Genomic DNA, 11,196 nt, shown 5'->3' on the forward strand with positions numbered 1-11,196 from the left:
GGGCCTTCGCCCAGGTTCGCTTGGTGCGCCAGTTGCGGCCCTATCTAGACCGGGATGCCCTGTGTACGGTCACTCATGTGCTGGTGACCTCTCGTTTGGACTACTGCAACGCTCTCTACATGGGGCTGCCCTTGAGGACCACTCGGAGGCTCCAACTGGTACAGAATGCAGCCGCGAGAGTCGTGTTGGGAGTCTCCCGATACTCCCATGTTACACCTCTACTCCGTGAGCTGCATTGGCTCCCAGTTGTCTTCCGAGTGAGATTCAAGGTACTGGTAATGGTGTTCAAGGCCCTACATGGCATGGGTCCGGAGTACCTTAGGGAACACCTGCTGCCGGCATCAACTTCCCTCCACCCTGTGCGTTCCCACAGAGAGGGCCTCCTCAGGGTGTCACCGATCAGAGAATGTCGATTGGTGGCCCTCAGGGGGAGGTCCTTCTCTGTGGGTGCCCCGGAGCTATGGAATCGGTTGCCGGTTGAGCTCCGGATGGCGCCCGACCTCCACTCCTTCCGACGCGATCTGAAAATGCATTTATTTGAACAAGCCGGCTTGGCCTGATGGGGGGTGGGTTGGGTATTTTATTGTTCTTAATATTTGTATTTATTGTTTTTTACCTTGGGCATTATGTTTAATTCCTTTTAACTTTTGTATTTTTTGTATTTTATACATTTGCCCTGTTCACCGCCCTGAGTCCTTCGGGAGAAGGGCAGTATATAAATAAAATTAAATAAATAAAATAAAATAAATTAAAACACTATATACAACACATAATATACAAAATTAAAATAAATTAAACCAAGTAGCCCTAAACAATAAAACATGTTCTAAAATGTGAAATTTAAAATTTAAAATCTAAAATCCCAGTCCCTCAGTCCAGGCCGGCAAGTTCAAATAGCCAAGTCTTCAGGTCGCGGTGGAAAGAGCGAAGGTCAGGAGCCACCCAGAGCTCAACAGGGAGCTGATTCCAGAAGGCAGGCGCGCCCACAGAGAATGCTGTCACCCTGGGGGCCGCCAGTCGACATTCCCTGACCGACAGCACCCTGAGGAGGCCCTCTCTGTGGGAGCGCACAGGACGATGGGAAGTTAACGCTAGCAAAAGGTACTCCCATAAATAATCCGGACCCATGCCATTTAGGGCTTTATAGGTCATCACCAGCACCTTGAATCTCACCTGGAAGACAACTGGAAGCCACTGCAGCTCGCGGAGCAGAGGTGTTACATGGGAGTATCGGGAGACCCCCATCACAACTCACACGGCCGCATTCTGCACCAGCTGGAGCCTCCGAGTGCTATTCAAGGGCAGCCCCATGTAGAGAGCATTGCAGTAGTCTATCCGAGAGGTCACGAGTGCATGAGTGACTGTGCGTAGGGCATCTCGGTCCAAATAGGGCCGCAACTGGTGCACCAGTTGAGGACCACACGCTGAGTACGGCCTGTTAGCCAGCTATGAATCCATCTGGTGGTGATGCTATCTAACCCACATTTTTCTATCTTATCAAGTAGTAGGTTGTGATCTACTTTATCAAATGCCTTACTGAAGTCCAATTAAATTATATCTACAGCATTCCTCTGGTCCACTAATTTTGTCACTTGGTCAAAGAATGAAATGAGATTTGTCTGGCATGATCTGTTTTTGACAAACCCATGTTGACTTTGTTTACATCAAGTAAACAAAGTGATGACTATTGACTAGTGATGACTAGTGATGACTTTGTTTACATCAAGGTGTTCGCTGAATTGTTGTTTGATTATCTTTTCCAGAATCTTCCCAGGTATTGAGGTCTGGCTGATAGGTCTGTAGTTTCCTGGATCTATTTTTTTCCCTTTTTTGAAGATGGAAACTACATCAGCTTTCTTCCAGTCCTCTGGTAGTTCCCCAGTGCTCCAGGATCTTTGAAAAATATAGTTCAGTGGTTCTGAGATCATGTCTGCCAGTTCCTTGAGAACTTTGGGGTGTAATCCATCTGGTCCTGGTGATTTGAACTCGTCTAGGCTGGACAGGTGCTCACTTACCATTTTTTTGCCTAACTTAACTTGCATTTCTATTCTGTTTTTTATGGCACTGGTTTTGGTAGGTTGGACTGTTTTTTCCCTTTGTGTAAAGACAGAGCAAAAAACGAGTTTCTCCCTGTTGCTTGTCACCTTCTTGCCATTTTCCCCCACTAATGGACCAATCATTTCCTTAACTTTTTTCTTGTTTTTTATATGTTGAAAGAAGCTTTTGTTTGTTATTTTTTACTTTGGTCGCAAGCCTTAGTTCATTTTGAGCCTTAGCTTCCCTCACTTCATCTTTGCAGGCAAGGGCTATTTGCTGATATTCTGCCTTAGTTATGTGCCCCTCTTTCCACTTCTTATACTTGTCCTTTTTATCTTTCAATTTATCAGAGAGCTCTTTATGCAGCCATGCTGGTTTCTTTTGAGAGCTGTTATTTTTCTTCTTTGTTGGTATTGTGCTAGACTGGGCCTTTATTATCTCACTTTTCAAAATTTCCCAAGCTTCTTGAGTTGTTTTCCCCTTTAGGATTCTCATCCATGGAATTCTTCCCAAGGTCTCTCTAAGTTTATTGAAATTAGCTCTTTTAAAGTCCAAGACTCTAGTTTGGCTGTGTTCTATTGCATGTGCTTCCAGAATTTAAATTCCAATATTGCATGATCACTTCCCCCCAAGGTTCGTGTGGCTTCGACACTTTCTATCATTTCATCTCTGTTAGTGAGAATTAAATCCAATATGGCTAATCCCCTAGTTTCCTTCTCTACTTTTTGGGAGAGAAAGTTGTTTGCTAGGTTTGTCAGGAATCTGTTTGATCTTCCACTTGGTGCAGAGTTTGTCTCCTAGTTGATATCAGGGTAATTAAAGTCCCCCGTTACTATTGTGATGTGCTTTCTACATACCTTAGTTAGCTGACTAGCAAAAAGTTCATCTATTTCCTCTGCTTGGTTGGGCGGCCTATAGTATACACCTACGGCAATGTCATTTTTTTCACCTTTTATATTGACCCAAATGCATTCAAGTTTACAGTTTTCATCACTGTTGTTCTCTACTTCTGTGGAGATAAAGTTATTTCTTATATAGAGAGCAACTCCACCTCCTCTTTTGTTTAGTCTGTTTCTTTTAAATAATTTAAATCCCTCTAGCTGTGTGTTCCATTTGTGGGTTTCGTCCCACCATGTTTCCGTAATGGCAACAATATCATATCCGCCCTCATTTACCTGAATTTCTAGTTCACCCTGCTTACTGTTCATACTCTGCATTGGCGTATAGACACTTGAGTCCTTTATGACTGACCCTGTGTTTACTTGCTACATAACTTGTGTGGTACCTGACTTCCCCTATTTTCTTAGATTGCCGGGGACAGTGATGTTCTGTATCAATTAACTCACTGTCCCTGTTGTTTAGTTTAAATGTTCCTCCAGAAAAGATGTGAATTTATTGCCAAGTAACTCAGTCCCTTTCTTGGATGGATGCAGACCATCTCTTTTGTACATTTTTTCATTGGACCAGCTACAGACATCGTGAGTAATACAACCATAGCCGCCTCCTTTACACCACTCCTTTAGCCACATATTAAATTCTGCTATACGCTGGCCTTTTCCATTTAGCTCTTTATACACTGGTAAGACCTCTGAAAAAGTGAGCCTACAGCCTATTCTGCTGAGTTCCTGCCTCAAGCTCTGGAAATCATTCTGCACACAGAGTACATCCTTTTGGGACAGATCGTTAGTGCCAAGATGTACAATGGCATCCACATCACAGTCATTGCTGGCATTGTTGACTATTTTGAAAATACACTTCCCTACTGGCAGTAGCACCCCTGGAAGACACCTGACCTTTTTTGAAACCTCTGCATCCTTTCCTAAATTTACATCCCTTATAATTGAATCACTAACCAGAAGGTGGCTTCTCTTTTTGGGTACCTTTCTTTTCTTGCATGACTGATGTGTAATACCTGATTCGCACTTCTCCCTGTCAAAAACAAGTTCATCTCGGACCATGGTCCCCTGCTTATTTGAGTTATTATTACAACTACCTTGACCTGTTTCCTTAATGTCCCTATTAAGGTCAGCAAGGGCACTGTATCTGTTATGCAGGGACACAGCGAAAGCTTTGGGTTTATGGTTCACAGCTCGCACCCTGCCAGATCCCACGGTTGTCCACACTGCCCTTCTCCTGCAGGATCTTTGCGGTAGAGGGGGCTGATAGCGCGGAGGCTCAGTAGAGTAGAAGGGCTGAGCTGAACACCTAATTTCTACCTAAGAGCACAGATACAGACCCTAGATAAGTAATCTGTCCTTGTAGACTAGTGATTTGTGTACAGATAGGACATTTTCCCAGTTTGAAAAGAGTGTTGCGAAAGACAGCTGCAAAACAAGTGTTGCACTGAACTAAGCCAGACATGCTGAGATGAATCTCAGATGCACTTGCCCTGAATGTACCACCACTATTTTTGATATTTAGTTATGAGATTCGCTACTTTGCTCCTCACCCACCTTAACTCACAGTATTGTACCTTTTCCCAGCAGCCTCTGGCAGTTTCTTCATCCCTGGCTTATAAGGTAAAGGTAAAGGTTCCCCCGCACATGCATGCTAGTCGTTTCTGACTCTAGGGGCCAGTGCTCATCTCCATTTCAAAGCCGAAGAGCCAGCGCTTGTCCGAGGACGTCTCCGTGGTCATGTGGCCGGCATGACTAGACGCCAAAGGCGCACGGAACGCTGTTACCTTCCCACCAGAGTGGTCCCTATTTTTCTACTTGCATTTTTTACGTGCTTTCGAACTGCTAGGTTGGCAGAAGCTGGGACGAGTAACAGGCGCTCACTCTGCTACGCGGCACTCAGGATTCGACCCACCAAACTGCTGACCTTCTGATCGACAAGCTCAGCGTCCTAACCCACTGAGCCACCGCGTCCCTGGCTTATACTCATGCATATATTATTGTATTCTGGTCCCATTAACAGTGGTATATCAATGAAGCTAGCTAATAATTTTGATAAAGACATACTTATTACTAGAATAAATTCCAATGGAAGATCTATTGGGCTGGATCTATGGTATTCGTATAACCTATTGACTTAGTTCTAGTATTAAACTAGGGTCGCCATGTAGGTTGTTTTTACTTAGTATTAAGGCTCAACATTATGTGCAAATCCTACCACTATGATTTGCTAAATCAGAGGTCCCCAACCTTTTGGGCAGCAGGGACCAGTTCTGTGGAGAAAGGTTTTTCTGCAGACTGGAGAGTGTGTGGTTTTGTGTGCTGCCTGCATCCCACGGATGGGGCTTTGCTTGTTTGTGCGGACCAGTTGCTGGCATGCCACAGATCGGGGGTTGGGGACCCCTGTGCTAAATTACTGTTTAGTGCTGTTTGTGAATCCAGCCAGAATGGATGAGGACTGAAAGTGAATTCTGGCTCCTTTGCCAACATTTTTTTTTTGCTATGCTATGTATTCCATATATCAAGGTTTTATCTTCAGAGTTTCAAAGAAACAGATTGGCATTTTAAAGACTCAGTCTGAAAGCATAAATTGGTGGAGAAGAACTACTGAAGACTAGATTCAGGTTAAGTTATAATAAGTATCAGTGAAGAGATAAAAACCAAAGATTAGTGTCCATATAAATCAGGAAGCTAAATGGCTAAACCTATTCCTAATTTTCTTTCTTTATATAATTAATTCTAAGTCAGCCAAGAACAGAGAAAGGGATCTAAGGTGACTTTAAATTAAAATGATTCAAAACTTACTATAATCAATCAGTGCATCTCAAGTCTGTGTTTGTATACGGCATGCTCTGCCTAATTAGTGGGAAATGGACAATGGTATGTTGTCTTGCAAGTAATTGCCAAGTTAGAAATTCTACCTTGCATAGAATAATATGAGCATGTTGGGGGGGGGAAGTGGGTTGCTTTGTGCTTTGTGCCTTACTGGATTAAATAAAAACATAATGACCATGGCATACGGAAGACTGCAATTTCAAATATAAGAGGAATAATGGCTTGACAAAAGGGTACTAGTGTCTGAAACTAAGTGAAAGGAGAAAGCTTATAGATGTGAATGAAGCCAGCCTAATCTTATAAAGTGAATACCTGTAAAGAAGTGAAGGTTTAATTTTAAAAGCAAGGACTTAAATGTATGTAAGAAGTATGAAATTGTATCATCTAGGAGCTTAGGAGCGTGTATTAAAATAGGAATCCACAGATTGGTAAAAGTTGTGTTTTGCTGCACGGAGAACCTAATGGAAGAACTAAGGATGAACGTTGGAAAAATGCAACGTCCTGAATTAACATGCTCTGGGGAACATCATTCTGTTAGGAGAATGAAGGGGAACTTGTTGAGAAAGTACAGAAGAAACAGTTCAGTTATTTGGAGATGGACGAATGTGAATGGTCACTATTTGAATTTCCATTTCTAAAACATGGCTTAAGCCTAGGTACACGCTTTTCATATAAGCACCTGAAGAAGGAATTAATCAAAAGGCAGAATTGATGACTTATCTACTGTATAATGAAGTAGTAAAAGAATCAGTGAAGGTTTAAAAATATAATAAGTTCTGAATGTGGGAGAAGTTATAATCGGATAGTCCAAAGAATCCAGGATAGTTTTGTGGGGGGGAAATGAGTAGGTAAGAAAAAGAAATAGGTGAAAGAAACTAAAATGGAAATAGAAGCAGTGTATGAAAAACTACTGCAAAGTAAATTAATCCTCCAAGATAATTTATGCAAAGTGGATGTAAAGAAAGAAGATATGTAAGCATTTTGAAATACAGTGAGAAGAATCATGTTGCTGACAGCCACAGGGAGGTGTGGAGTTACTCTAATGGAAAGTATGAAAAAATGATGTGATGAAGGTGTTACAAAGAGGTGTTACCTTCATGCTCCTGTGTGCTTTAAAGCATCTTTTAGAGATAGTGTTTTACAACCCTACTCTGTGTGTATGTGTTTGTGTGTGTAGAAGAGAAGGGGAAGAATCATGGTCTTCCTCAAAACAATGGAATTTTATTTTTACATCTAATTTATGGAGTGATTTGATTAATGAACTGGGTAATTAATAAAGTGGCTAATTATTCTGGAGCATCCACAGAGTCATTGAGATTTGGGTAATAGACAAGAAAAATTACCACTGTTAGGGCTGTGTGCAAGAACAGACACTTTTCTCTGTTTTTTTCTACATCTTTGGAGCTGTAAAGTGATATAAAAATTTATTATAGATAATTTGTGCAGGTAATTGGCTGGCTTTTATTAAATTTAACTAAAATCTAGTAATTATTTTAAATTTTTATTTATTCATTTCTATCACAACAAAGCTCTGTCTCTCACATTACTGTCTAAGAAACATAAATCATAGTATAAAACTTAGTTTTAAAATAACTTTATGCTCCAGATAGTTCAAGCCATAAAAGCTGCTCAATGCTAAGAAAGCAAGGCCATCTTGTGAGTACAATTATTCCAGAGGACTAGGACCATCCTTTAAGGTGGCATAGTGGTTAGAATGCAGTATTGCAGACAAACTCTGCCCACAGTCAGGAGTTCAATTCTGAGCGACTCAGCCTTCCATCCTTCTGAGGTCGGTAAAATGGGGAGCCATTGGGATCAATATGCTGACATTTTAAACTGCTCAGAGAGTGCTGTAAAGCACTGTGGAGCGGTATATAACTCTAAGTGCTATTGCTATGGCTATTCTGTTTCTGACTTTTCATTTTCTTAAACCTTCAAAGATGGGAGACCTATGACATCCCATCCAAAGCTACACAAACAAGATAGTGTTTGTCTGTTTAGAGGAAGTGTGTGTGTGTGTGTGTGTGTGTGTGTGTGTGTTTGTTTGTTTGTTTGTTTTTCACATTTCTTGATTGCCCATCTCCCTCAAAGAGTTTCCTGGACTCATGCCACATATGACTGTAAAGATTAATAGCAGCACTTCTCCCTATACTGCGAAGCCTACCAGCAACCAATGCAATTGGGTGAAGCAGCTCAGATGGTCTGCTGCCTTCTGTATCAACTCATATTTACATATATGAATACAAAACCCAACTGCTTGCAGGATGGGTTTCTTGTGAATCTCCAAAATTTTCTTGAACATAGGGCAAATTGGATAGGAGTGGGTTCTGAACATCCAGTTCGTGTTTGAGAATGCCCAAGCTTTCAGAATGCTCCCAAATCCCTTTGCTTGCCATTAGCTCACTTGCTCTGATATTACAAGAGCTCAAAAACAAGAAATGGTCTCTGAGGTTTTAGAATTTGAACTTCATTTCCACCTCTCTAGTCAGTTGGATGACTCAGTCTTGACGCAGTTCGGTTCAATAGTCTTGGAACCTCTGAATCGGCATGGCCAAAATCATCTGCCCAGTTCCAAGATGCACTGTTAGCACTTTTTATAAAACCCATTGCAGTGCTTGCATAGGTGACGTTAGGGAGACTCAGAAATAGTGCTGGCATTTTCCCCACCTTGTGAATGAGTACTGATCTTATGACTCTTTGGCTTATGGCTGTATAATAAGCTCATAGCTAAGTCATGTCTTGAAATGGAGTTTTTAGGCTGTTGCTCTTAACTAACAGATTACATCATCCTGTATAATTTTAAACAGATCTGGATGTTTCTACGAGTCAGTAGGGGTATGAATGAGTTTCTAAACAAAAGACAGATGGGCTTTCTGTTCTGATGTTGACTGAGTGAACAAATCTACTCTCCTAAAATTACTCATAGTCATAAGAACTCTTAATGGAAAGTTTAAACGTTCACCAGCACTGCTTAAGTTCTTTATGTCTTCTTTACATGTAGGGTTATCCTACTTAACAAATGGAAACCAGCAGGATGCTGATGTAAAACTTGTAGTCAGAAAATAAAGTGCAGTCTACTGATAGATTTGCACTATACTACCCAAATGGCAAAACTGCTACTTAAAAGTGTACAACCTTTCATCGGGTCTTTGTGTAATTCTGTTAACCAGGTTTAAAGTGTGGCATGGTCTTCTAATCTTTGGTAACTAAAATACAAATCTCTACAACTTCCCATTCCCTGAGAGGTTTCCCCCCCCTTTTTAATTTTTTTTTAAGTTTTGTTATTATTATTTTTAACAGAGTTCAATAATTATTCAACATAAACGTGTTTTCTGGTATCTTATTCACTAATACAAATTAAATTCCTAATCCCTAAATCTTTTCTCTAACCATTGATAAAATAGGTCCCAAGTTTGAAAATACTCTGTTTCTTCTTTTTCTTTCAACCTTAAAGTAAATCTGTCCATTTCCACACAGTCTAATATTTTTTTGATTATTTTTTCTTCTGGTAGTCTTTCTTCATTCTTCCAATATTGTGCAAATATTGTTATCACATGTAGAATCAAACATGTACTTTGCTTATCAAGTTTTTCTGGCATTATACCTAGTTAAAAAAAATCAGGTTTATAGTCTATGTCAGAGATGTCAAACTCACGACATTACGTGATGTCACACAACGTATCGGGACAGTTTCGCCATTGCCAGCAATGGAGTGGGCGCGGCTTCCGGCTGACGCATCTGGCCCACGGGCCAGCAGTTTGAAACTCCTGGTCTATGTGTTTCTCTAACATTTTTTCTAAGTCTATATTATATCCAAAATTCTTTGCCCATACTATCATTGTCTCTTTTACTTGTTCATCTTCCATTTTGAAATTTAATAAGAAATTGTACATTTTTTGATTAACTTTTCATCAGAAGTTAATAATGTCTGATCAAACATAGTGTGTTCTTTGTAAAATCCATACTGTTTAATATCTTTATCATATCTGACTTGCATTTCTAAATGTGACCACCATATTAAATCGATGCCCTGATTTCCCATCTCTTGCCTGGATTTTAAGTTCCCTTCAGAATTCAGAATATCTTTGTATGTCCATATTTTATTGAGACTGACTAGATTTGGATGTATAAATGCTTCCATTGTTAAAAGCCATCCTGGACTTTTTTAAAAAAATTACATTTTATTTTTTCCCAGGTTAATAATAATCCATTTCTAATGTAGTGGTTTTGGAAGTATTTATGTATTTTATTTTTCCCGTACCATAGAAAAGCATGCCAACCAAGTTGCAGGTCCCTCCAGATACAGCAATCTTTTATTTTTAAGAGTTATCCATTCTTTTATCCATGTTAACACTGATGCTTAATAATATAAAACCCAATCTGGCAAGCCAAAGCCTCCATTTCCCTTGGCTTCTTGTAACATTTTCAGTTTAATTCTAGCTTGCTTTCCTTGCCAGATAAATTTTGGAATTAGAGAGTTTAATTCTTCAAAGAATTTTTCTCCAGTTTTATAGGTATCGTTTGAAATAAAAATAGTATGTTTGGTTGAAAATTGGAAAATTCTTCCATTTTTCCAAATCAAGCTTTATTTGGTTTAACAATTTAATGTAATTATCTTCTTTTATTGAACATTTTGCTGTCAAATATTTTCCCAAATATTTGACCTTTTTGACTATTTGCAATTCTATTTTTTCTGATAATTGCTTTTTTTGTTTATCTGTAAAAATTTTAACTATCACTTTAGTTTTTTCTCTATTTATCTTTAATCCTGCTATCTCTCCAAATTGTTCTATCATTTCCAACAGTTTAGGAATCGTCTCTAAAGGTTCCTCTAGAATGAATACCTAATCATCTGCAAAAATATTTTTCTTGAAAGAATATCTTACAAAGATTTTAAAAAGTGCAGAAACATAAAAGATGAGGTAGAAAAAGAAAAAAAGAAAGGGTAATAGAAAAAGTGAAGGAAAATGAGAAGGAAAGAAAAAGGCATTTAAAGAAGTGACTCCTGATCTTTTTTGCAGCAGTTATAAACACAAATCTTTTTAATACTTTTTAATCAATAAATCCCAAAATTACCACTAGGTTTTTATTCAACTTCAGCTGAAAAATCCATAAAGTTTTTCCAATTATTTTTATAAAAGTAGTGCTAGTTGCCTCCTTAGTCAAAATAAATCAATTTAGCCATTTCTGCAATTGGACTTCCTTGTTTTTCCTTGAAGACGTTTCGCTTCTCATCCAAGAAGCTTCTTCAGCTCTGACACCATCCAGACAGAGCTGAAGCAGCTTTTTGGATGAGAAGCAAAATGTCTTCAAAGAAAAACAAGAAAGTCCAGTTTCCTCATGTCCCCCTTTGGGACATCAAGTTTTTGCTTTTTCACAAGTCCATCGTGTATGATAAAAATGTCCCTTATGTTTTTCACATTTCCAA

Source organism: Vipera ursinii (assembly GCF_947247035.1).
Source record: "Vipera ursinii genome assembly, chromosome: 3".
Lineage (NCBI taxonomy): Eukaryota > Metazoa > Chordata > Lepidosauria > Squamata > Viperidae > Vipera > Vipera ursinii.